Below are 26,777 nucleotides of genomic sequence, written 5' to 3'. Positions count from 1 at the left end.
ATGTGTTTTTGGGTTGTCTGTAATCCATTCATACGGCAGAAATATTTAAGCAAAGAAAATAAAATATTAGATAAAACTAGAAAAAAATGTAATCTGTCTAGCATGATTACACACATTTGGGAATGAGTAAGATTTGACTGGAACATTGCAGTTACATGATGTGCAGAAGTAGAGTTGATGAGTGTTCTGAAATGAGGATACATTTGAACCCTTGCTTACAATATATCTGCATAACTGTTTTTAATGTCCTTCTATGAATATATTCTGGAATTGTGTTAGGTTGTTGGGGTGAGCTCCCACATGGGTCGGTCAATATGCATCTTTCCTTCAACAAGAGGAAAGATTTTTACATTGAGAAATGTAATAAATAAATGTTCTGCATTGTTTTTCTCGAATTTTCAGTGGCATTGATTTGAAGTACTGTAGATTCATGGAAGGCTAAAATGACCATGTGCAACTGTTTAGCAGAGAAATCGGTTTTCCTGCAGCTGCTGTGTGCGATATGTTGTCTTGTATCACACAGCTCTTTGCTCTAATACCTCTTTCAAAGCATCCAAATCTGCTTCCTTACCCCATCTTCCTTCTGCTCCCTTTGCAGTACTGGGCAGCACCGGTCTGCCTCAGAAAGCCACATCCTGTGGTTAATGCACTCTTTCCAAGCAGCACAGGGCTGTCAGGTAGCTGAATGGCGTCCAGCTGCTGTGTTATGAAGCCTTTGTCTAACGATCTGCTGTTAAAGTTCCCGTGGAGGCTATTACTCATGTATTCTTCATGCCGGAAGAGTCTTTCATTAAATTAACAGCTGTGAATAGGATTTGGAGGAAGATATTTTTGTTAGTGTTTTGTTGGCTCTCTATTCTAACTGAACGTGTAGTTGCACACACTCATGGAAATAAGGTTGTCTGATTGCTTATGTCTGCTCATGGTCGGAGAAAGTGTAGGGTGCTTTACAGGTTATTCTGCAGAATATTATATTCTCATTTTCTACCTTCATATGTATATGTGAGCAACTTGGTATTTGAGAATGATTGATTAATTAAGTCTGAACTTAATGTGGTCCAAATTGGCGTAGGATTTACCAGTATGAACTGTCTTTGGGCTAAGATGAATTGTATAAAAATGGCACTGGACTTTCCTTCACTATACATCCTCCTCCTCCTGCTTGTCCACTCTTTGTAGTGTGGGAGAGCTGCTATAGAAGGAATTGTGTGATGAGGTTCAGGACTGGATCCCAGTGTCATAGGGTGTTGGGGGAATGGTAGAAGAAATATTACGTCATTTTTTTCTGTACCTGGATATTCTCTTTTTTGTAATCTTTCTTCAGAACATTGCTGTTCTGAAAAATCTGTGTTGTTCTGTACTGAAATGAAATGTAGCCTGGGGTTTTCAGGTAGTAGATGTGCTGTAATATACTTACTGACTGTTGCTGATTCTCAGGACTTATATGCAACAATGATCTGAAACTTAAAAGTTTTAAGGGCAGGTAAAGGGAAGAGAGTTGGAAAGTAGAAATCTTGAGTTCAGGAAGGGTTAGACAAAGGTTGTATGATTCATAGTTAGTAGCCTTAAATGTGTATGTACATTTAAAAAATTTTCATGTGGGCATACTTCCAAGATTTTTTTTATAGTAATTGTTTCGTGCTTATCAGCTTTTGCTGCAAAGTGAACATAATGCAGGTTGCTGAGTCATTGACCCTTGCTACCAACAATTTGTATATCTTCACCTTGCTTAGCTTCATACCAAGAAGCAGTAGAAATGTGATTTTTATATAAAATCACTAGGTGAATATACTTGTTCACAAAAGAAAGACTGAAATTTTTCTCCAGTATGTCTAATTTTTTATCATTATGTATGGACTTACAGAATGTGCTCAGCTGAGATTGATCACTGGTGTGTGAAATGACCAAATTATAACAATGGAGGGTTTTCTGAGGTGGGTAATATATTTTCATATGTAGCTTCCAGCAATGACTTTAATACACTGAAGGCCACACTTTCAATGCTTCTGTTATTGAAATGTAGTGCTCTGATCGTTTTTCTACTGAGCTTCAATTTAGAACTTCATCTGGAAAACATCCAAAGAAAAAAGCATCAAAGCAAAATAGTAATTGTGTCAGAATGCAGGAAGATCTTTAAGTATAGAATTAAAATAGGTAGCAAGAGCTTGAAAAAGTGCACTGAAGACCTTAAAGGCTAGATCTGTAAGTAAGAAAGGAAAAGACTGGCATGTACCTTGAAGTTGTGTAATAGTTTGCTAACCTTGCATACAGGAAGTAAACTTCTGCATTCTTACTGTTTATAGCTTTGTTTCCCATCTTGAATCTTTTGGCTTTGCTTTACCTAAAGGACTGTTACCACTTTACTAATAGATCCTCAAGAAGTATATTGCCACTCGCAGAGCCCTGAATTGGTCCTCTGCTGCACTTCAAAGCCACCAGGTGAACTCTTCCAAATGTTTAATCTACTGAGTTATGATACTCAAGCCACTTATGAATGTGTTTAGTTAACTTTTCTGAGGTTTGGATTTGGAACTTTGTAAAGAAAAGCACCTACAGTTTCTGTAGTTGTTCTGTCAGTGTAGTAATAGCTGTGAGAGGATGGTGGTGTGTGTGAGGCTTCAGTAGCTGACAGCTTTTTTGTTTCCTACAACTACAATTAAAAGTAACATATAAGTTGAATTTCACACTGCTTTTATTGGAATAATGATAAAGAAAAAATTTAATCTGTATTATCCAGGAACACCTTTATGTATCATGCTGAAGTCATTCAGATTTTCCTTTCTTTACAGTAGGTCTGGACCTGTCAGACAGATTTTGGTGGTTCTTGGATTGTTTTGGCAGCATCAGCAGATGGTTTCAATGCCATCTGCAAAATATATGGAAAGTTCTGTTAAGTGCAGATTTTCTAGGGTTTTGTTTGGTTTTACCATATTTTGCAGTGAATATTAAAATGTTCAGGAAATTTAGCATACTTTGTCTGCTGGGCACAATAAAATTTTGCTGTAGCATGGAGGAATGACTTTTCATCCCACCCACAAGCTCAGTGTTCCTGAAAAACCCAGTTATTGGCTGTGGATTGTTCTGGGGATAGATCTGCTCTTCAGCCTAAATTTTACCAGACATGGGGATTTTCTTCACCTCTTGTGTTACAGAGGACTCTTCTGCTTGCTTTAGTTTCTACGTTGTCTTTTCAGCTCAGCCCATGCATTTTTTCTTGCTTTTCTGGGAATAGCTTCCCTAGATGGCAACACCAGTGGCTGGCACCTCTGTGCTTGTTATGCCTGGAGAAAAAGCCCTGGCTTTCCCAAAGCCCACTGCCTCTAGCAGCAGTGAGCTGCTAGGAGGTGCTCCTTAGGAGATCGTTAGGAGATGTGAGTGGCAGGTATGTGGTAGTCCTGTCTCTGCATGGCTGAAACCCTCACCAGCTGCAGCAGCTGAATGGATCCTGGTCTGAGATGAACTTGATGGATTAGTGTAGTGGAAGAGTGTCTGTTCTGTTACATATTCCACTCAGTGCTGCCATGAGTTGTTTCAGGTGCTTGCAAATATGCTCCTCCCAGATATGGTCAAAATGCTCTTGATTTTCTTCTTTATTCATAGAAATGTTGCGGTGGGTCTGGATTGGACTCTGATAATAGAATCACCTGTATTTCCTTGCCCTTTTTTTCCAAGTCACCTCTGCATACTTGGATAAATAGCACACATTCACTGTCTCCAAAACAGGTATTTCTATGGAATATGCACATGGGAAGTTTGCAGATTATAGCATCCACTCCCCAGGTGTAAGATTATTTTCTTGATTTCTATGTGTGTTTAAAAACTTAGTATCATTCCTAAAGCAGGTATTGTCAACAGTTACTACTCGCTGTTAATTTTCATTTTAGGGGTAAAAAGATGTGTGTTAGGATAACTTAGTTTCAAGATGCAATATGAGGATTAAAGAGAGGAACAGTGTGTGCCTGCAAGAAGGGGAATGATTCTCTGTTTCTCTGTATCTGTGATTGCATCCTTGGAAGAAAAAAAGCAAGGAGGAAAGTTGTTGTGGTCATGTAATGTTACTTAATTTCAGTTTGCTAGTCTGAGTTTTCTTTCTCAGAAAAGAAAGATCAGAGATTGCAAATAGTGAAAATTAGACAGCTCTGGAAAGTAGAAATGGTAGTAGAGGGAGGAATTAGTTTATTTCTACCTGCAGCACAGGATTCACTCATTTTGGCAACAGCAAGATGTTTAGTTCAGCTCCACCAGTTTTTTGGAAGTCTCGCTCTAATTTGCTGAGCTTTGAGACCGTGTGATTATTTCAGCCAGCAGGAGAGCCTTATTTCTTTTGTCAGGTTTTTTGGTTTGTTTTTTTTTTTTTTTTTTTTTTTTTTTTTAAATGTTTCCTAATTCTTTGGGGTTTTGTTTGGGAGGTTTTTGGGTTTTTTTAAATGTTACTTCATCATGTGCTCCATTAAACATTTTATGTAGGAATGAGAAGTAATTATTTCTCCTTCAGTTGGTTCACACTGGAATAGCCATAAAACCCTTGATCCTGATTCTCTACTGTTCTGCAGCTTGTAAATCATTTACTTTGTGCTCCAAGTGCAATGTGTTTGTATAAATCTACTGTTGATGTTGATGTATCATATCTACTTCAGTCTCACTTAAGGCGAGTGTAAATAACTTTACAGAGTTGCAAAACAGTAGGGAAATAAGCCTCCGCAAGCTAAGGCATCAGATTTATTTTCTGGGGCAAATGAAGAGATTCTTTGAAGCCTGATCAAAGCCCAGGCTTTCCAGTTGTGCGTAGTATAAACCTGGTGTAGTATTTGAGCAGAATTTGTTGGCTTCAGGAGTTTTGGTTTTGTTTTTTTGTTTTTTTTTTTTTTATTGGGACTTTATATCTCTGGAACCCATATTCAACATATTTCTGGAAATGACAAGTGTACTGCCATATGGCATACCAGATTTCAAGCCACTCTGAGGTGCATGTGTGAATGGATTTTAGAGTGCCTGGAAGAAATGAATGAAAACCACATTCTCAATTTTATCTATTGCTGAGCTCTGTAGGCAGAGGAATGGGAAGGCTTTGAAGTAAATTCTGCTGGAGGGATTGTGTGCTTATTTCTGAGCCACCATCCTAATGCAGAAAGGTGTAGATGTAATTTATGTTTTAAAATATGCACTAATTTCAGGAGGGCTGTCAGTTTATGTGCTGGTGTGCTATTCTGGGAGATGGTAAGATAATACTGAGCATCTTTTTGCTACTGGCAACTGTTACCATTTTCAAGTCTTTATTTCCAACCCCTTTTTTGTGCCTAAACCTTTTTGTCAGACTTTAATGCTTGAATTTAATTCTTAAGTATTGTTGAACTGCTATTTCTGTATGTGCTCGACTTCCTTAAAAGGTTCTGTATTGATTATACTTTGAGTAGATTTCTTAAGCTTTTGTTGGTTAGTAAAAGCTGAGGAAGCATAGTAAAGGTTTTTGTACCAGGGTTATTTTTCATTCTGGAGACTTTATGTAAACTTTTTAAATGCAGAAAAGATGTTTGGGGAAGTTGTGTCAGGTTTTGGTTATAAAAAGCATCTCCTCTTTGCAGAGGGCAAGCTATTAAGGTAGTTCCTTATGATCAGTTGTGTGATCCGCTTACACAGTTCTGTGAATTTTCTTCAGAATCAAAGACAATTAATTTTGAAGTTTTTTAATTTAGAAAGGGGGAATGAAATGTACTTGTGAGATAGCTAATTTGAGTGATTAATATTTTGCCACGATAGTTGCTTAGCTGGTAGAATTTGGTAAAATTAATTCTTTCTTGCTCTAAGAATAACTGAATGTTCACTGGGGAAATCATGTTATACTACTTTATAATTTCCCCCAAATTTTTCTTTTAAAAAATGTACCTTGATACAGTAATTGTTCATGACCACTTCCAACACACAGCCTCACGCTCTTTGATTTGTGTGAAACCCTAAGGCTTTTCATAAAATTCTGAGTTTTCTCCATGTTAGGTCATCTCCTTGATTCTATTTAACTTGCTGTGTGCCAGTTAATTGCTTTTTCTGACCTTGAATGAGAGAGTATGTTGTGTGTTCCGGTTGTTTCAAAAAAATGATGGCAAAGGAATGACGTTGCAGGGATGTAAAGCTGCAGTTTTACAGGTGTTTATAATTACCAGTGTTTCTGATGTTCTCACACACACAGTGGAAAAATGTTTTCCTTCTTCCTAGAAAATACTGATTTTTAAGTTTGTATTATTTAATAAATCAGTTTTTCTGAGGTTTTCTGTTCTGATGAGTTGAGAAGCAGGAAGCTGTGGTTCTTGCCAGTGGCAGCAGAAGGGCCAGGAGCTGCCCTTGGGATCTGTGTGTGTGCAATCCTTCTCTGGCCCTTGGGAAGGTCCTCCCTGTTAGGAGGTCACAGTCAGGAGCCTGCACAGACACAGAGTGGGGGGTTCCTAATGCTGGAAGCATGTCCTCTTGGGTGACAGGGGACAACTATTGGAAAATTGATGGAGCTTTCAAGGAGGAGAAAACAGTATACCTTCTTTCTTTCTAAATTTTGTTTTGTTTTGTTTTTTTTCCCCTGGTGTGTGATAGGTTGTCGAAATACCTTCCTCTTTTTGATTTGATGGATTTTTTTAAAAATAATTTCAGCAAACTTTTTTTAAATACAAACTTATAGTTTATATCTGTATTCCACTTAAAGACTTCTGGAGTACAGAGATCCCCACAATAGCAATAAGTCATTGTTCTTTGATTTTGAAATTCTGTGAAACCATATGTAGCATCAAGTATATTTTCAGTGAAAAATTTTTATTTGAAATCAAGAATTTGGAATTTTTGAAATGTAATTTCTGTGTTTTGGTGGGAATAAAATAAAGGACATTTTAGAGTTTTTGACTTCACCTGCTTTACGCACAAACAATTTTGAAACATAAGTTTTTGTGTCAGAATGGCAATACATTTCTCAAATTGCCGTCCATATAGAAACTGGTTTTGGAATGATTTAAGTGGGGTATTAGTACACTGTGAATTTGTTAGTTAGTCCTCTTTCTTTATACGTTTGTTTCAAAACTCTTCTTACAACTTTTCGGGAAAGTCTGTGTATATTCGTATCTTTGAAAAAATCTAGGTGAGAAACTCTTGGAAAAAATCACAAAATGGAACATGTAGTCAGCCATTTGAAGAATCCCTGTATGCTGAACTTTTCATCATGTGTCTCTGACTTGGATCAGAATTAGCAACAAACATCTCCTCAGTTCTTCCCTTTCTGAAAGACTGACTTGAATTTGTTAGCATTTTGTTTTATCTTACAGGATCAGACTTTAAGGTGTCAAATACAAAACCCTAGCTAAAACCTGAGCTCTTTTGGTGTAATGGTCACTGCAGGTGATATGTGTTTCCTTTATTGTGTATGAATGTTCTTGAATGTATTATCTTGGAAATTTCAGTGTATCAAAACCAGTGTTTGTTCTGAGGCTATTACCAGCCAACCCTCATTTTCTATCAAATTGTTCTGAATACTATAATAATTGGTGGCTGTTTGTTTTCGGGTGAAGTTAAAACTAAGCTCTGCATAGGTCTTCTGTGTGTATTTTTCCGTCCCTGTCTGTGAAGGGAATTGCTGATTGCTTGAAACCTTTCTGGTCTCTTTCAGTGTTCCTCTAACATTTTGGCTGTTCTTGTCTTGTTTCTTCATCTTTTTTCCACTGCTTGACCTTCTCATGTGAGTTATCTTTACTAGCCTCTTACTAAAAGACTATATCTGCTATCCATGTTCTTGTTTTGAAAACACCAGCAAACAGCAATTCTGAAATAAAATTGTGATTGCATGCCCATCCAAGCTTTATTGCTTGGTAGATATTGCAGGTAATGGCACTGATAGCATGTGTTAGCAATCAAAATATAGCCCTGCTAGATTTGTAATCTCGTTTATGTGTTGGTACTGTTTGGAGAAGCTCTGTAGACCTGAAGCAGAATTCTTGCTGCCCTTAGGCCATCAGTTTACACATACTTCTAGTTCTGCAAATTTTCTTTGAAATAATAGATGTGTTTGGTTGGCTTGTTTTGTTTTGTTTTGGGTTGGGTTTTTTTAGTGAAGAATTGTTTCATAACATTTGGTGGTAATTAGCCCGAGTCAGTCATTTGAGATGCGGGGGGAGAAATCCTGCCCTGCTGACGATAACAGAAATCTTGTGATTTTGATTTTTGAGTACCCCATGATCTCATTCCATTTTTTGGTAAAGCTTTTGTATAGGTACGCAAGATGCCATTCAAAGTTTGTGGATATGTGTGTATAATGGCTTATACTTTAAATTGACATTATAAATTTGACTAACATGTGCCAATAGCTTTCCAAAACTGGTGCTTAAGTTAGGGTTATCTACTCTTCTGCTCACCAGTGTAAGTTGTCTTCAAGTAGTAGGTCCATGCAGTCCTCCTGCCTCTCTGCTCCAGGGAGAGCACTGATAGGAAAGATAAGGTTTTTTTGCTTGTACGGACATTGAAAGACTGGACAAAGAAACAATACTATCCTCCTTTGATAGGTGATTCTTCCTTCAAGCTTAAACAGGAAGCATTTTTGCCATGTGACAGTTTTGAGTTTGGTTCTCAGACCCAAAGTGCTCATTTTGAAGCTCCCATCAGGTTGTATTCTGCAGAAAAGAGGAGTCATGTTTCTGTGGTGAAGCCAGCCAGCTTTTTTAGGTGGCAAAGCTAAAACTGGCTTCTGAAACACAAGCTAAGCAAAGTGTGTAACGTTTATCCTTACAGTTTATAATTGGGCACTATCTACTTCAAAAATTTGTTACATAGGCGTAGAAACCCATGCTAGAAATTTTGGTTGCTATGTCATCTGTAGGTTTGCTCTTTTTTCTGTCTTCTGTTTCCTTTGTATCTCACAAAGTAAGATAGTAATATGTCTTTAATAAAAATAAATTGTCCTGAATTGCTTTCTTTCGGATATTTTTTGAAATGTTGATTGTTGATTGACTCTTCTTGAGCTCTTTAATGCCTGTCATCAGCAGGAAATACAAGAATTATGATAGAAAGAAGTTTGCACATGTAAAGTTACTACAAGCTGGTAAAATACAAGGTGAGGATAATTTTCTTTTGCAAAGGAATGGAATGAATGGTGTACCCCATTTATGGTGTCAGAACCAGTACTGGATCATGCATCATGGTTTTTATCCTTGATATTGTATTGTCATGGTAGGTTTATTTCGGATTCCTGGAGCATCACCAAAATTTTGAGTCGTGTTCACACAGCATGTCTGTTCCTGTTTGAATTTTTTTTTTAATTTTTTTTGTTTACCACCATATGTCAAATGTGGTATGAACATGAAGCTTGTTGTATTGCTTTCTTAAGGTACCTAGTGCTTCTAAAAATTCAGTAGCTATAATTTGAGCACTTGATATGTTCACAGTCTGTAGGTAGGTTCTAGTTTTGAAAAGACTTAATTTTTCCTGGGAACTGTTTCTTCATATTTGTCAAGAAGAAAACACTTGTGGCATTTTGATATTGCTGATTTAAATGAAAGGTTGTTATAACTAGTTTTTTGGAGAAAAATTGTGTGTATGCTTTAGCAATTAACAGTGAGTTTTTGAGACTGTTGTTCTTAGGGTTCATGTCATAGACTTTGTGTTCTGAAGCATGTGGGATGGTTGTCCTCTTTTGCAGTTTTAGATGTGTAATGTCCCTAAAGGATCTGTTCTTGTTATAGGATTCATATTTGCCATCATAATCTACTGAAAGGAATGGTAAATCACAAAGAAAGCCAATATAAATAAAATCATGCAGAAAGGAGAGGAAATTGTTCTGCCTCCTTTGAAGTTAACCAGGAATTTCAAAATTATTTAAGTATACAAGTACAATTTAGTGTTTTCAGGTTTTTATTAGTTTTAAAAACTCAGAGATGAGTTCATGATTAGCTTAATTTTTAGGCAAAAGGTGTTCAGATCATGAAGTCAGTGTCTTCATATTTATGTTAGTGAAGCTTCTGTTCCTGCAAGTCAGTAAAGCCATTTTAAAGTGTATGCAGAAAACCCCATGGAAATGCACCAGAGAAGCTCATGCGATTGAGTAATACGCATGGAAAAATGCCTCCGCCTTTTGTTTCCTTTTGTCACAGAAAGGAAAAAAACCCAAATCCCAACCTCATGTTATTGTCTTTTAATCTCCCCTGCACTGAGAAGGCTCTGGCCCAGATCTTGCCATTTTAATTGTGGAATTGGAGTACCAACCTTGAAATTACTTAATTACCCTCCCTCACCCAATCAGCATCCTCTCTCTGTCAGTCTGGAATTTATCTGTTTCTCAGGTTGTCAGTAGGCATGTAAAGGACAAAATTTAATAAAACTGTAACTAGAATTGTTTAATGAAATGACTGAAATATTTAGAAGTCTGTTCTTTGAGCCTTTCTGTACTAGAAACAAAGTGTTTGGCATGTGTGTTTGAAAGTGGACAGCATATGTTTTCTTGGCTTTTGTTTTTTAGCAACAGATCATGTGTTTAAATGGCAGTATGACATTTTGATTTCTAGCCTCCATGAGGAAGATGATTTAGTCAGGTTAGCTATTGCGAAAGAGCTATTCAACAAGGCTCTTGTGTACTTTTCAGAGAGAGCTTTGACTGTTGTGACTGCCTGCTACAAATGACGGATTTTTTATTCGTTTTCTTTTTTTTTTTTTTTTTTTTTGTTCCCAAAAGAAAGGACAGACTTGGGCATCTATAAATGTTTGGGTAGTTGGATGAGCTTGGGAAATACCGTATGGAGAGAGGGACATTATTACTATATATCCATAGATAAACTGCACTGAAGTGGTGAAGTATTCAGAGCTTCTGAAAGTTGTCTAAATGTATGAAATATTAAGCAATGATAATTTTGAAAATCCGGATAGGATAAGAGCTAATTTTTAAAATTTTCGTCTTTTTTTCAGTACCCTTCAGAGTGGTGAGGTTTTGCTTTGGTCTCCCCTCCCTGTTTTCCAACATGAAGTAACCCTGTGTCAAAGGGTTTTTTACCCAGGAAATCTTCAAAAAACAACAGACAAAATAAAACAAACCCTAACAAACAAGAAAATGAGAACTGGGACACCATTGGAGTAAATGTTGAATTCACCTGGTGGTTGTTGTTACGGTTGACATATGTTGTGAGCATTGGGACCAGGGCAATTTCTCTGCCACAAGCAAAAGGAACAGTTGTTTGGGAACTATGAACTAGCAACTGGCTTCTTCAAGGGATGGTGGGAAGAAGAGGCATTTCCCAAGTGTTTCTGAAATGCTTGGCAGAGAAAGGTAGCTCTGAGTTTTTTCTTGTAAATGAAATTTTATTAAGCTGTGATTGCCATCTATGTCATACTATAAAGATGGTTGAAAAATGTGCTGATTCTCATTTCATTCAGTTTATTGTCATACCGTATGGGATTTAAATGAGACCTAATGGAGTAGTAATTGGATTTGATTGGATTTGCAGTGCCTGTGTGACATGAAGGAGGATTCATGGTACTGTGCTCAGTCTGTTGTAGAGAGCAAGTTCAAAAATTAAATCTCATACAAAACTGGAAACAAATAGATTGATTGACTATATCCTTAAAAAAAAAAAAGGGAAGTTGAGGAAAATTGTAGCTGAATAATTTTGTTCTAGGCTTTCTCAAGGCTCGTTGACTACATGATTCAGTTGGGAGATATTTTCAATTAACTGTATGTTTTCATATATATATATTAACTATATATTTTCAGTATATTAACAGTATATTGTATGTAAATGCAAGAAAGTTATTATTAGTTTAGAAGTTTAGTTAAAATTATTGTGTCTGATATTCTCTGTTATGCTTTAACAGCAGAATACGTGTGGATTACTGATTTGAATTTGGTGCAAACTGGTAATATCCGAAATTGCTGCCTGCAAAGTGATGTCTGTGAATACCTCTGAAAAAGGGTTTTGAGACTAAGTGCCTTAAGAAAATGGTAGCTGCTCTTCATTGGCACTGCTTTTGAATTAAGGCTATCTTGAATTCTGGAGTGCAATCCTGCATTTGTGTATTAGGTGTTTCTTTGAATTTCTTTTTGAATTAGCTCCATACTCTAGAATGTGCCAGATTTTGACCAAGATAGTTTTTTGTTTTCAGATTTTTCTGAGTACTGCTAATGACTGTATTCAGGGAAAAAAACCAAACAGAAACAAAAAATACCCACCTCTAATTGTGTGAGACTTGGTGTAAGAAGCACAGGCTTGGAATATACAGTCCTAAATATAGCCACATTAATAATGAATGCTTTGCTCTCTCCTGAATTTTGTGCTGTCTTGATACCAGAAGTACTTGCAATATATGTATAGTGAGTTATATCCTTACTGCTGAAAATGTTCTGGACAGATAAGGGTAAGAAACTGTCTAAACCAGTCTCCTATTTTTGATCATCATACTTGTACTTAAAGGTTTATTCATCTATTCATAATAGAGAGAAGGCTTTCTAGGTAGAATGCATTTACTAACCAACATATATTGCTTCAGTTATTTGGCACATGCAGTTTTTTTCTTTTGTTTCATAGCAGTCTCTTGAATAGCTTCATTTAAAAAACAGGTAAACTTACATTTTAACATGCCTGCAAAGAAAGAAAAAAAAATCCTTATTATTTCTTCATTGAATTAAAATACTATTTCCCTTTCTCCTTGATCCTTATCTGTTTTAAAACAACAAATAAACAGAATCCTGTTGCAGGGTTAGTAAATAGAATTTGCCACATAATTAGGCAGTAACACATACTTCCAAAGAAGAAGGGAAATCAGAAGTTAAAATGGTTTAAATAAAGCAGCAAGAAGTCATACTCTTAAATTAAAATACCATTTGTCAATGAATACCATTTGTCAGAATGAGGGAGAATATTATTTTCTTCTATGTAGACTTCACGTAAATTTATTTTGTGCTTCTGGGAAGTTGGCGTGTTATACTACTGCTGTTAACGTTTTGTTGGAAAAAGAAGTTTTGGAAAAACCAAAATGGTAGTTGAGGATGAAGAGGTAAGCAGAAATCTTTGTAATTATTTGAGTCAATATGTCTTTTTTCAAAGAAGTGGACCTGGAAGCTATTATCTTGGGGGCAAATTTGGACAAGGTAATTGGCTTTGACCTTTTGCCAGATGTCTAACAGTTCCTTTTCCCCTCTCCCTTGCATCCAGATAAATGTCATGCCTTTAGGTTTTTGTTCCCTTGTTCTGGTTTCAAGAGTGGAGCTGCTTATGTAGCTAATCTGCGCTTAAAATTATTTCCACTTCTAACCCCAGTAGGACTCTCTTTTGGGGTATTCAGACAGAATTGACATAATTGGATTTCTGCGCAGATACTGTATTTAGATAGCTTTGGAGATGTCATTAATTTGACAGCTGCCATAGGAAATCTTTGTTTTGACTATTGTTACAGGGCTTGCAATGTTTCTATTGCATTTTCATTTGTAGTCTGCCACTGAACTGCTGTGATTAAAATGAGTAGAATAAGACACCATCAAATGTGTACAAGACATGAAAGGGGAAAAAATCAGTGCTAAAAACTTCAGAAGGTAGGCTGTTGCCAAATTTTATTTGGGTATGATGAGATTCTGGAATACCTAGTTATCTTCCAAACACCAGTAACATCACAGCCTGCGGCTAGAGCTGCTGTGTGCTGTAATGGAACCAAAGCTGCATTAACACTTCTTTTGTTGCCAAACTAAAGCAAAGTTTCTTTGTGGTTCAGGCAAAAACTGCTTCAGCTGCTTTTCTAATGGTTAACTTGGGAGAAAAAACAGGTTTTTGGGGGGGCTGTGCTCATAGGAAGTGGAGATTGTAGAAACTTGGCCATTATTTCCAAAAGGCAACATGGCTCTAAGGATCTTTGTCCTCCACAGTGAAGGGAGATTTTGGAGGCTGCTGTTCTGCCATGTTCAAAGAGAATGGTCACTGTGACCTACCAAGTTGTATAAGTGGCAAAACCACTTCAAAGTTCCATGTGTTTGTCTTACAGTTCCCTTTGGCTCTTAGATGTGAATGTCTAGTTTGGTAGTTTTGTACTTGAACCTTATGCAAGTTATTGCAACTTGAACTTTGTTGGTTTTCATCAGTTACATCATCAGTGGACACTCAGAAAAACTTGAAATCTGAAAGACCAATTTTTCACAGCCTTTGATATACAAATAGACTGTGACAAAAATACCTTACTCCTCCCAAGGAAGATAATTTTCATCCAAGCATTATTGAGTAGTACTAAACCCAGATCTTATTTGAGGCTATTCTGGCATCAGTAAGGGATTTTTTGTTGAGTGGTCTCCCCCTGCCATTGCAGTAAAATGCAGTTTTACTATGGCATTCATTCTAGTTTAGTATCTGATTATGTGGGTTCTTCAGCCCTGGGCTTTTTGGCATTGTAAATGAAATACTAAGTTTCAGTAATCTCTGTAGATCTCTGCTTGGTTGGTGGTTTAGAGAGGTTTCTTCAACTTGCTCCCTCAGCAGAAGTTGTCATAGATTTTTTCACCTGAGGGCCAGGGAGCCTGGACTTCTTTCTGCTGTCCTGTCCAAGTCAAGTGGCTCGTTCATGCTGACAGTACTTCAGATTCAGTTTGCCTTAACAGAGTAGGACAGAGCTTGCAAAGTCTTCAGTGTCAGATACTCTGCTTGGACAATAATGCCTAGAGCATCCTTATTCTTGGTGGCTGAGCATCTGGAGGAAGGATAAAACCCAGACACCTTCAGCAAATAGGCTCAGGTGTGGGGAATGATGGCTGTCGGTGATGGCAGCTTTTGCTGGGGAGTGCCCAAACCATGCCTTGTTCTGTCAGCATAAATCAACCGCTTGCCACTTTGCAGTTTGAGTTATCAAGAAGTTTCTGACAGTGCTTTACTTGAAGACATCAGTCACAATCTGCTCTGTGCATTTCCTCTAGTTCTCTGTGTCTGCCTCGTGGCTTCAAAGACAATCACTGACCTTGACCTATCCCTCTTAAAATCAACATTGCCATATATTTTAGCACCAGTCAGCCTTTAACTTTGAATTGCCTGAAGGCTAAGTCTGCCTTACTTGACTCCCTGTGGCCCCTGGTACAGTCCATTTTCTGTTACATCTCACCCCAAAACAAATCATCTCAAACCGTCTAACTGTGAGATCTATTTGCTTATTTTAAGTGTTAGTCATTTTAGCCATGAGTGGTGACCAGTTGTGTCTGCCTAGTGTTTCTCTGATACTGAGTTAATGTCACATTCTTCTGTGGTAGCTAATTCATTGGAATATGTGGTTTTCAGTTCTCTAAAAGGCATCTGTGAATCTTTTTCCAGTGGAGGTGTGCAGATTACTAGATTACTCTAAAGAATATGTTAACATGCTGTTTGTAGTCATCTTCCACAGTCCTGAAATCCACAGGTATTGAGTTAAAAGCTCTGGCTCTAGTAGAGAGGTTTGAAAGAACTGGTATAATTCAGTGGGTTGTATACATCTTTGCCTTTAAAATGTTTTACATAAAGATGCAATAAGAAAAACAGATTTGTGAAGGAGTTGCTGGTAAGTTGCTAACCACTGGGGTCATCCTCAAAAATTCTGAGCTGATTCTATATTTAATGGAAAAGACTGTTTTTGTACAGTTTTTACAAACAAAGCATTAAATTATTGATAAGAAAAAGGCTGAAGCTCAAATGGAACCAGTTATTAAACTGTTTATCTTTAAAGCACTAATTTATGAAATTCTTACAAATGATAGATGCTAAGATGTTACTAAAAATGGTATATTTAATTTGAATAATAAAGCATCCTATTAAGGAAACAAAAATAATTCTTATGCTCAAACCATGGTCTGAGAAGCTCACTTAGTGAAGTATTACCTAGGGCTGAAGTCTAATCCTTTCCTTTCCCTAGAGACACTGTGAGACAGAGTTTAAGAACAGCCTTGATACATACAGTTCAGTTTCTGCTTATCTATTGGCAGTTATAATTGGCAATGCAGGTCTTTCCATGTACATTTGTAAGGGTTCTTGAAGTAGTTAGAGCTGTCCTAAGCATGAATCAAGACTTTTGTTGCTTCTGCTATGTGGGCTTTAGGGATATTTATCCATATCCTTACAGAGCCAGCTTGTAAACCCTTAAAAAAAAAATAAGAAAGGTTGCAAGCTCTGTTTTCTTACTGCAGATAAAGAAAAAATAGGGGATTGATATAAAATGGAGTTTGACTACTTCACTTTTACTGATAGTTCTTGAATAGGAATGCTAAAAAACCTGGAGCTATGATAGTGGCACAGGACCTTTGCTGTGAGCTTCCTTCAGCTTGCAGAGTAACTGCTCGCACCTTGCACTTATTTTGGTGCTTGATATTTGGTGTGAACAACAGATATGGGGTTTTGGTCATGGGGGTTATTTGGTTTTGAGACTGCAATATTGCATGTTTTCTCAAAGAGTTCATAGCCTTCCTGTTGGGGAAGCTTTCTGGCCACCCATTTGTGATTTTTTGACTGTGCTTTATGGTTTTTGGTTTCTTTTTTCTTTTTCTCATGAAGGGGCTGCCATGGATGTTTGCAGCTTGGCATAATCAAATGTGAATTTAGATCATAGGTGTCATTTTGATCATCAATTTAGATCATTTAGATCATCAGCAGGTATGAAGATAGAAAATCCTGCTTAATCCAAGAATTCTAAGATTTGCATATTACAATGAGTTTAGGTAGTAATTTGTTATCAGTATTTTGATTTTTTAATAGCTCAGACTTTTGGGGGAGAGCTAGAGAATGTAAAAAGCATGCAATTTCTCTTAAAATAATGTAAATTTGTACAATATGTATTGTAGAAATCTCAGCAGATGCATCACTAACAGATCCCTCCTCATTTCTTTCCAGTTTAAAAAGATGCTAGTCATGCAAGTGATTGGAGGATATACATACAATAAATAGGAAGCTTGCAATGGCAGTTAGGTTTTGAAAGACAGTATTTATTTTAAATACTGATATTATTTAAACTACCAACTACTTGTGTGTCATGAGTACATCAGGTGGTTGTGCAAATATATGTAAAAAATATTATTGTTTTTTGGAAACATATGTGTACTCCAGAGAATATGCATTTTACTGAAGGAGTTAAATGAGAATACAAGTCAGCATAGATTCTTTAATTGCGTGTGATTAAAATGAGAGCCATGCATGTTTTCTCTAGCTGCATTTCTTTTCCTATTCCCCCACAAGTATGTGTTTATTTAAAGAAGAAGGAGTTGTGAAGGACCAATGATACGTGTCTAACTGCTTTCTCTTCAATACAGACAGCATGGCCAGAGGTGCACGACAGCTCTTGCATGCAGACAGGGGCACAGAGAAGATGCACAACCTGCCTGTGTGCTGTTCAGTAGAGACATGAATTTCTTAGGGTAACCTGTGCAGCCTCTGGTCATGGCTCCAAACCTGGACTGCTTAAAAAAGGCCATTTAAACACAGAAATTTGTCTTTGCTTCAAAGGCTAGTCCCATTTTTATAGCTGGCATGCAAGCTCAAATCTTTCCCAGTGTTTTAAGTATCTCACAGTCTTTTCTGCAAGCAAGGCAGTGAACCTATTCTTGTGCCTCATTTCACTTGCTTCCTCGCTGTTAGGAAACCACAATGTTAAGAGAAGAAAAGCTTGGTTGTATAGACTATATATATAGTATGAAAGGATTTTAACTCTTTCGTTTGTTTTTAAAATGTTCTACACATTGTAATGCAGTATTTTAATTTGCTGCCTTTTTGAAACCTGAAATATGATGTAAATTCACTTTTCTTTTTTCTTTTCTCCCTGTTTCATACTGACTCTGAAAGTGTATTGCTATTTTAACATAACCTTTTTCTTAGCTGTAGAAGAAGGTAATATTAAGTGAGTTTTGAGACAATGTATATGACTAGGAGGTTTAAAATACAAAGCATATACTAGAGTATTAAAAAACTTGTTGGGTTATTTTTCCCTTTAAGCAAATTCAGGCACTGAGCTTTTGAGTGCTTAAGCTGATCTGTCTGCTGCTCTATGGAACTGGATTGTGCTTGCCCAATTGTCTGCATAGTTAAAATATTTTGAACATAGCCTATTTTAATGTAACTTCTTTTGAAATATCTGCCTAATGGAGAAGTCTTAATGGAATACTTTAATAGCCCAAAGTGGTTACCTGCAATTGCTCCAGTGTATTTCAGTCAATTACAAAGGAAGGCAATATTTAATGTTGGAGTGAAGCTAGATGGTGTAATGAACTGGCAGATTGCCAACTTGATCTTCTCCACAGGAGAATTTGTATTAATGTGATGCTTTTCATTTGTTCTCCAGAAGGTCACCAGTAATATGTCAATTGGAGTTAAAATTCCCACTCTATGCAGTACAGGTTTATGGTCAGATCATTCTTGTGTATTAGCATATTAAGTATCAAAGAGATTGTTTTAGCTATTTCATGTCAGAATTTAAATAGGAGGTAGTTGGGTATTGGGAAGAGAGCCTGAGAGAATTGTCATGGAAATCATTGCTGTAAGGCTGGATCTGGATTTTAGCCATGGAGATAAAGAAAATGGGGCACATTAGAGCTATTAGTGAAAGAAGAGGTGGTTAATAACTGTGGGTGTTTCTTCTAATGTACTCATTATAAGACCACTAATTTATTCTGTGAGGCAGTAACCTTTATAATAATGTTCTTATTTTAGATGTTATTGATATTTACCTTTTGGTACTCGTTTGCAAGCATCAAGTTCAAACTTTTATTTCTGACTATTGAAGAGGCTTTTTACTGTGTAACTTTTATAGCCCTGTGTTTGGAAGACCTTGATTTAGAAAGCAAACGAGTGACTAAATTATTGTTGAAGACTAGATAAATTTGTCTTTTTGCTTTGTGTGTTTGTAATCCTATGTCCATCCAATTCCTATACTCTGCCATTCCTATTCCTTGTCATAGCCTTCTGTTCCTCTCCTCTGGGCCTCAGGGGAAGTGTAGGGTATGAGGGGACTCATGAGCGGTAAGGAGCCGTGGCATTTTCATGCGGCCAGGCTGACATTACTCCAGTAGTAGATGCATTGAGTGAGCTGTGGCAAATGTGCTAAATGGTACAGAAGTGATGGGCACTGGGGATACCATGGGAGAAGACTGCCCACCTCTGTGCCTCCATTTGCTTTGCTGACTTCCAAAGAAAAGTTGTTGACTTGATTTCCTGAGTTTTCCAATGTTGCGACAGTTTGTCCTTTGGGTGAACACTCAGTCCTGTGTGCTGCAAGGCTTTTGAAGGTGATTGGAAACAATTTTGTACTCTCAAAATTTAAAAATTAATTCCCCAGAATGTCTGTGCTATCAGATATTTCTTTCTATTCCTAGCTAGTAGGACATAGCAGAAGAACCAGAAACTCCATGTGTAGTGCAAACTCTGCCTGAGGGCAGGTAGTCTCAAACCCTAACTGCTGTTATAATTTTTTGACCCTTGAGAAGAAAGGCCCTCAACTTGTGTAACTGAAGATTGTTTCAAGGAACACCTTCTAAAGGAACATTTCAAGGAACATTTTAAATATAATTGAAATATTTGAGGTCTGGGTTTCCATCCTGAGTTTGTGTCACTTGGCAAATCACAGTGTTTTGGGCGAAGCTTTGGACTGTGGGGGTGTGTGATGGAAACTGGCTACTCCTCTGGGGAAGTGACTGTTAGTGTGACTCGTAGCAGAAAACTTCCTCTGGCTCTTCCAAAGCCAAGTGAAGATTTTTATCATGAGAAAAATCATGAGAAAATGGGGTCACAGTACAACAGGATTGAACTCAAAGAGGACAGAGACCATTCTGCATCTTGTGCTTGTGTGTCTGTTAGGTTAACAGAGTTTTATTTCAATCTGAGTGTTGTTAGGAGTGATTTTTTTTTTTTGTGCATCTTCTTCCTTTGACTATTTGCACTATCACCATTAACATTCCAAACTACTTTCAATGTGTTTTAATTGAGCTGCCAAAATAAAACCATTCTCGATCTACAGAAGGAAGTTAGCATTGTTATGTTGAGATAAACACCTGACTCATTCTTTTCTTACGTTCAGATGAAATTTGGATTCTTTTTTTCCCCAACTGTACTTCTCTATTTGACTAATAAATACAGGGCTCGTTTTTCAGGTATTGATGATGAACAGTGCTGTTTTCCAGCTCACTTTCAAACATACGTTCTATTTGCAAGTGTGCATTTGTGAAGGTGGAAGCAATAATTAAGGGAGGTATTGTGTTTTTCTCTAAAGAAAAGAAAAATGCCCTAGCAAAATCAGAGGCTTGGTACAGCACTTCAGTGATAGATGGTAATGAGCAGTAGATGATTTGTGAGGTAGGACAAAGAAAGATAGTACTATTCAGAAGATCTTGTACCAAAAAAATGAGGAGATTTTTATTTTCTCTTTTTTACCTCTTAATATAAAAAATATCCTTGTTTTATTGACAGGAGAAGAACATGTACTACAAAGCATTCAGCCAGCAGGAAAGTAGATCTGCTGTGCCTTGGGGTTTAAATGTTGCTTCATTTATTAAAGCCTCTCTCCCATCTACTTGATATCTGTCCTGCAATTTCAATAGAGCAGTTTTCAGTGGGAACACAGTTAAGGTCTGTAATTGGTTAGGAAAATTGATACAGCAAAGTGTTGTTGCCTGTGGTCTGAGTCTGCAGAACACAGAAAACCCAGATAGGACAGCAGCTATTCCAGCCACCACCTGGAAGAGGAGAAGGGATTGGTCACCCTCAAGTCTGCTTTCTGCTCTCATAGGCAGATCTTCATTCAGGTGGTGAATGGATCAGGAGGGTCTTCTGTTGGAATAACATTTTTTCATAATTTTCCATCCTCCATTATTCTTTTTTTCTTTTTAATCTTGTGTGCTTTTCAGGAGGGCTGGCAACAGTTTGTCATCCCTTCCAGTTGTTGGGGAGCAAAGGGTGAGCTTCCAGGAGCTAAGGGTCAGGGAGTCTTGTGTTCTTTACCCCCAGCAATATGTTTAGGTTTAAATGTTTGTCAAACTGTGACTTTAGTAGTTCTGTTACTCCATCTATTGATGAATGGGAGAGTAAATCTCACTTTGAAACATTTGTGTAAGGTATCTATAATACCTTTGTCAATACTTTTTATTCTCCCCTCACTTCATTATTGTGCATGGGGTCACTGGGTGACTTGCTTCTTTGAAGTTAATTTCTTCATAGGAGGCTTTTGTAGAGTCACAACTGCTTGGAATCTGTTCAGAAAAGACTTTGAACAGAAACATTTGGGCATGAGTGGCCTGGGGTTGTGCTGGAGTTTTGACACATCGTCCTTACGAGATAGAGGCTGCAGCACAAGAAGTTGCTGGGAATTTTTGTCTTCTTTTTGAATTGGATCTTAATAGGTTGACATGGCCTGAATTTGTCAGACATCCTGTGGAGTTAGAAAGGTCATTAAAAACAGAAACAAGTGTTTAAGTACTTTGAACTCTCTTTTGGGCAGTTACTTTTGTGGCTAGAAATACTTAACAGAACAGTGGAGGCCAGAAGGGACCTCTGGACAAGCCATGCACATTCTGTCAAGGCTGAGGCTGCACCTTGGGGCCATGTACAGTAGAATTTGAGACTCTCCCAGGAAGAAGGCCCATCACTTCACAGAGTATATGTGGCTGTTCTTGGTCACCCTTGTGCCTTCTTTACATCCAGCCAGAATTTCCTTGAATGTGGTTCTATGACCCTTTGACAAGCTTCACCACTGCTGTCAGAGCTCTCTCGTTGGGTCACCATCTCTTGTGCCAGAAGGCTTCAAGCTACATGTGGTAGTAATCCAGCTGAATTACACATCTGTGTGTGTGTGAGGGCCTTCTGGATGGAAATACTTTACTGCCCCACAAAACTCCTGGCTATGCTTTTGTTGCTGTACCTCTTTTTCACATGTGGAGACATTTTCTTTTTCTTAAAAAGTACAGTCAAGTTAAACTGACTAATGCAAGATTGAAGGAAACTGTAAATAATGGTGCTTTGTAAAATATAATCTTTTTAAAACTAGGCTGAATTTTAAATTCCATTTCTTGATTGATTTTTCTCTGAATTATGAAGGCTTAACTTGTATGTAGTTTGGATTGTTTGGGGTTAAAATCACCTTGTATTCATTGAGGGAAGTTAAATATGAAGATGGGGTCTGTTTATGCTAAACAGGTGGATCAAGTTCAAGCCATTCTGCCTGCTCTTCAGCATCTCACTGGAGGTTTTGACAGCCTGAAAGCTAAATTACGTATTTGGAAGTGTTCTAAGTTTAGTGCTAGAACTAAAATATATGTTTGTTGTTTCAGGTGGTGGTACATAGAACTTTGTTGGAGAGTCCTGCCTTTCACTGCCTGGATCCTTTTAACAGTGTGTCAAAGGTGAGTGGTTCAAGTTTAGTGGTTATTTTCATAACTTAAGATAACAAGTGAACTGGATGTATTGCTTGGTTTTGGCTTTTATGTAATAACAGTGTAGTTGTGATTTTTGGAATTTTTTAACTGCTGGATGAGTTATTAAATAGCCTGTCTTTTTCTGTCAGTGATCTGGGGCAAATCAGCTCTAGTTCTTACATTCAGAAAAAAAAAATCCAGGGAAAAGTGATAGGCTCAGACTATTAATTGAGAACTAGATATTGCTTCCACTGTTTTATGACTGCTGTCTCCTGCTACCCGCTGTTTTCACTTGGGATGTGTTCCCCTGAAGGTGCTGCCTGAAAGCACAACATAATGGTGAGGGAAGTATGGAGGAAAAGTAGTCATCCATAAACCCTGGTGGGGCAGGCTTCGTATTTTTCTTTGGTTGAATTCGAAAAACTAAGTAATAGCTTTGAAAGTGTTGAAAGTATTGGGTGTAAAGAAGGTTTTTGTGTTTTCTGTGAGAGCAGAAAAGAATTGCGTGTAGTATATAGAGAGCATCTCCCTAGGCTGACTCTGAGGACCTGAAATAATGTAATGAAGCTGATGTTCCTGTAGGACATCTTTTTGTGGTTGAGTTTGGCTAGCTTTTTTCTTTTAATTTGCGTACCCTATTGTCAGTTTCTAGTAGCTGTAGTTGGTCTCTGTGGCTTATTAGGAATTTATTAACATTACTGCTGTACCAAAAAATAAAAGCAAAATGGCAGACCACTGAATAAGCATTCAGCATTGTAGTAGCGCAGCATGGAATCTTGGCTTTATTCGGTACTTCACCATGTGGATTTGTTACTTCTTACTCAAATTCTCTGTTTAAAAATAATGTTGCCTTCTTCAGGGGGAAGTTATGGAGTCCATTTATTGACATTTTGGAACTTTCAAATGGAAAGCAATAAATTAAGGTGGTGTGTTCCTTGATATTTGCTGTGAGCACTATTAAATACTTAATTGTTATGAGATGTTGAATTTAAATTTATTTATTCAATAAAATGAAGGCAAACCACTTGTAATTAAAAATGCAATCCAGTCTTAACTCTAATGTCTCCATATGTTTTTGCAAATTATTGATTTTCCTTTAAACTGAAAAGGAAATTCTGAAGTAATACTGAAATAGTGGGCTTTTGCACTATATTTTCAAATTATCTGACATATGTCTTTAGATGTACTGAAAAAAATTTGTAACCCTGACCTTTCTAACAGATTAGTGTAACCTTAAACACTTAGGTGTTTTAGAGACTGATAGTGAAAAACCTTTTCTATTAGTTTTCCTTAATAATTTTTCTATGATGTATAAGTAGCAAAGTCAAAATATTCTTTAAAGAGCTGTAAATGTGAAAACAAAATAAATACACAATCCTAAAGCAAATGATTAATCAAGCTGCTGACTTAGTAATTGTAAAATTATTTTTCTGTAATAATTTCTTCTCAAAATAAAGCCAGTATTTTATTGGCTATGGACTAAATTATGTATTTATTTCAAGCGTGTAATACAAAATGCAGAGTTTTATCTTTGGAATCTCTTACTTGTCCTTTTTCATAAGAGTTTTTAGTTTAAAATTATTTTCACTGAATATTTAAAACAGTCCACTACTCACTTAAAGGAAATAGTTGACTTAAGTCTTGGTTGTGTACTTAGTCATCTTTATATCTTGAGCTAGTTCCTGTGATATATGGAATATTGAGCAATTTTTCTTTTACTCTTTAATCCAGTAGATGTGAAGGGTTACCAAACATGCCCAAAGTGGAGTTCTTTATATCAAGTGAAGGTTTTATTTATTTTGTCAAGAGACAGTAAATAGATAACAGCTCACTGAAAGGAGTTGAGGAAGAACTACCTGGGCGTGTCATTTGGTGGGTTTTGTAATGAGTGTCTCTCTTTTTGTATCTTTTTTTTTCTCCTTTTTTTATTGAAGAATGAGTACCAGGGATATTTGCTGTGTGTGATGGGACCACACTCAATTTCAGTGATAAAATTAAATCTAACCGTATTATTATTTTGTGCCTTTTTCCATCATGTGTGTGGTTTTTTCTGATGGACTGTGTTCAGCTTGGTAGATATATGAATCTGCAAAACCTGCAGCATTCTAATGCTGTTCCCAAAGGAAAATGAATGTGTAGGTGTAAGTCCAGTAAAGCCTACTTTTCTAATTCTTTGTTGAACCAGGGCATAGTAAACCTTTTGCCCTTTGAAAAGGAAATGAAATTGGCAACAAAGTAAATTTTCAGAGATTACACTCCAAGTCCTTAAACTTCACCAAACTGCAGGCAATCATGTATCCTTACAGGATTTTGTTGTGGCTATCAAGGTCTGCCAGGTCTTCTTTTATGTAGCTGGGCAAGCTGGTTTTTTTCAGTTGCTTGTTTTCCTTTCCCTCTCCTCTAACATCATATTTTATGTAGTGGCATTCTGTACTTCTGAACTGGTCCCTCATTCACTTGCAGTAATTGAATCAAACCAAGATCTCATATTGTATTTTCACAACAAAATATTTTGAAAAGTGATTGCAGTATTGGTATGTGCATTGAGCATTTTGTTTTTTAGATTAAAATCTTTTGGGAAATGTTCTGTGATTTTTTGATACTTAATGCACCTGTATGGAATATTGATTCTTTAGGGTTACCTCTGTTCATGGGAGGGAGATTTTGAGATGAGATCGGAATCAAACTAGTACGAGTAAAGTTATCAATGTCTTTGTACTCAGCAGATGTGTGAAAGGCTGCAGTACCACAGCATAGAACAGAAGTCCTTGTCTGTAAAGATTCTCAGAGTAACCATGATAGAGATGAGCTCCTCACATTTTGAGACTGGGGACCTGCACACAGCTTCTGACTAATTGATCCTCCTCCTCTGTTCAAGAGGGAAAAGCACCACCGACATTTCAACTTGTTGGAACTGTTTGTGATACTGTATCAGAATATTTCTTGGTATTTTTCTGTGATTCAGCATGTTTGTAGTTGTTTATTTTGGGTATTTTTTAATCCAAGGAAAATGATACTTATTCTCAGTGTTTCATATGAGTTAATTGTGGGAAACTTTGATCTGACAGTTACGAAGAGAATGAAAGGTATGTGCTGAGTGGATGTCTGGATTCCTGTCTCCTAAAAAAATATTCCTGTAATTATGCCAATTATCTCAGGTGCCCAAAGTGATTGTAAGACTTTGAATGCAACTTCAGTGTTACTTAAATATATTTACAGACATTTAGTACAATAAATGAATTCATAGAATATTGCCTTTTACGTTATGTGAGTGGCATAATACTTTCTAACCTATAATTGAGTATGGTGGGGAAGAACACTTTCAGCCCACTATTACACTTCCCTTACCACAGGTATGTACCTCAAATAAATTGATTTTCCCTAAATTACATTATTTTAGTATTTCTTTTTTTATATTTTTATTTCCTGCATTTTTTCTGTTTCTCTTTGTAGCAGTTGAAGCTCTTTGCTTGAACTATGTGTATTAATAATATAATATTAATAATAATATGAAAGTTAAGAATCAGTTGTCTAATTTTTTCCAGTTTTGATAGTTTCAGGTGCAACTTTTGTTTGTAGGTATCAGCAGTACCTGTTACAGCCCACAAATGTCCTTTGCAGTGTGCTTTAACTGCAGTCCATATGGATTCCTCATCAGAGAACGCTGCACAGCTTTCATCAATGCAGGAGAATTAATTTTAGTAAAAATATAACAATGACCACATTTCTTTCATGATGGAAGTAGTTTTGGCATATGATAGCCAATGTGGACTTTGTCTGTCTTGTCATCTAGCTTGTCAGTTTTTCTGAGCCAAATTTTTGGTGTGTCATTTGGATGTTGAAGTTGGTGAATTTCACAGAAGAGAGGAATGGTTAAAAGTTAGTGTGGTATATTTCTTGTGGAATTCCATTTCTAATAATTTGTCTAATTAGTCTTGGATTACTGTTACTCTTTGCACTGTAGTAACAAAGCTTCAATTGTACTAAGCAGAGAGAACTGAGAAAATGAGCTTGTTCTGTTGTTTATTTTTTAAGCCAGTAGCAATGCAAAGCATAGAATACCATGCATACAGATGCAAACCTTTTACACTTTTTTTTTTCCTTTCCCTGATTTTGAGAGCCTTATTTTAAGACATCACAGGTTCCTTGCCATCTTGTGGACTGAAGCCCCACTTTCCTTTGTACTGTCTTTTTGCACCCTTTTGTTTCAGGGATCGCCTGCAGCTCTCATCCCTCCTTATTTTGGAGGCTGTTGTTTGTGTCAGCTGCTTACTTGTTCCCCACAGTAAATCCTTGGTGTAGCCTATTTTCTACATGCTTCATCCTCTCTTTTATCCCCCCACCTTTCTTTTACATCATCCTTCTCCTGAGTTTTGATTCAGCAGCTTTATGCGTAATCCTTCCAGGTACTGTTGTTGCCACTCAGACTGTTTTTTTCCTCACT

At 37.0% G+C, this 26,777-nt stretch overlaps 1 protein-coding gene across 1 annotated transcript in view; it reads left to right on the top strand.

Moving 5' to 3' along the window:
• Positions 1–26,777, top strand: part of NCK2 (NCK adaptor protein 2) — an 83,969-nt gene that overhangs the window by 9,530 nt on the left and 47,662 nt on the right. The window contains exon 2 of the mRNA XM_084227107.1: positions 22,250–22,321. The gene's annotated coding sequence lies outside the window, so the exon portion shown is untranslated. The remainder of the gene's footprint in view (positions 1–22,249; positions 22,322–26,777) is intronic.

Source organism: Fringilla coelebs, assembly GCF_963513975.1.
Source record: "Fringilla coelebs genome assembly, chromosome: 2".
Lineage (NCBI taxonomy): Eukaryota > Metazoa > Chordata > Aves > Passeriformes > Fringillidae > Fringilla > Fringilla coelebs.
Note: the sequence above shows the minus strand (reverse complement) of the source record. Positions and strands in the feature narration are given on the sequence as shown.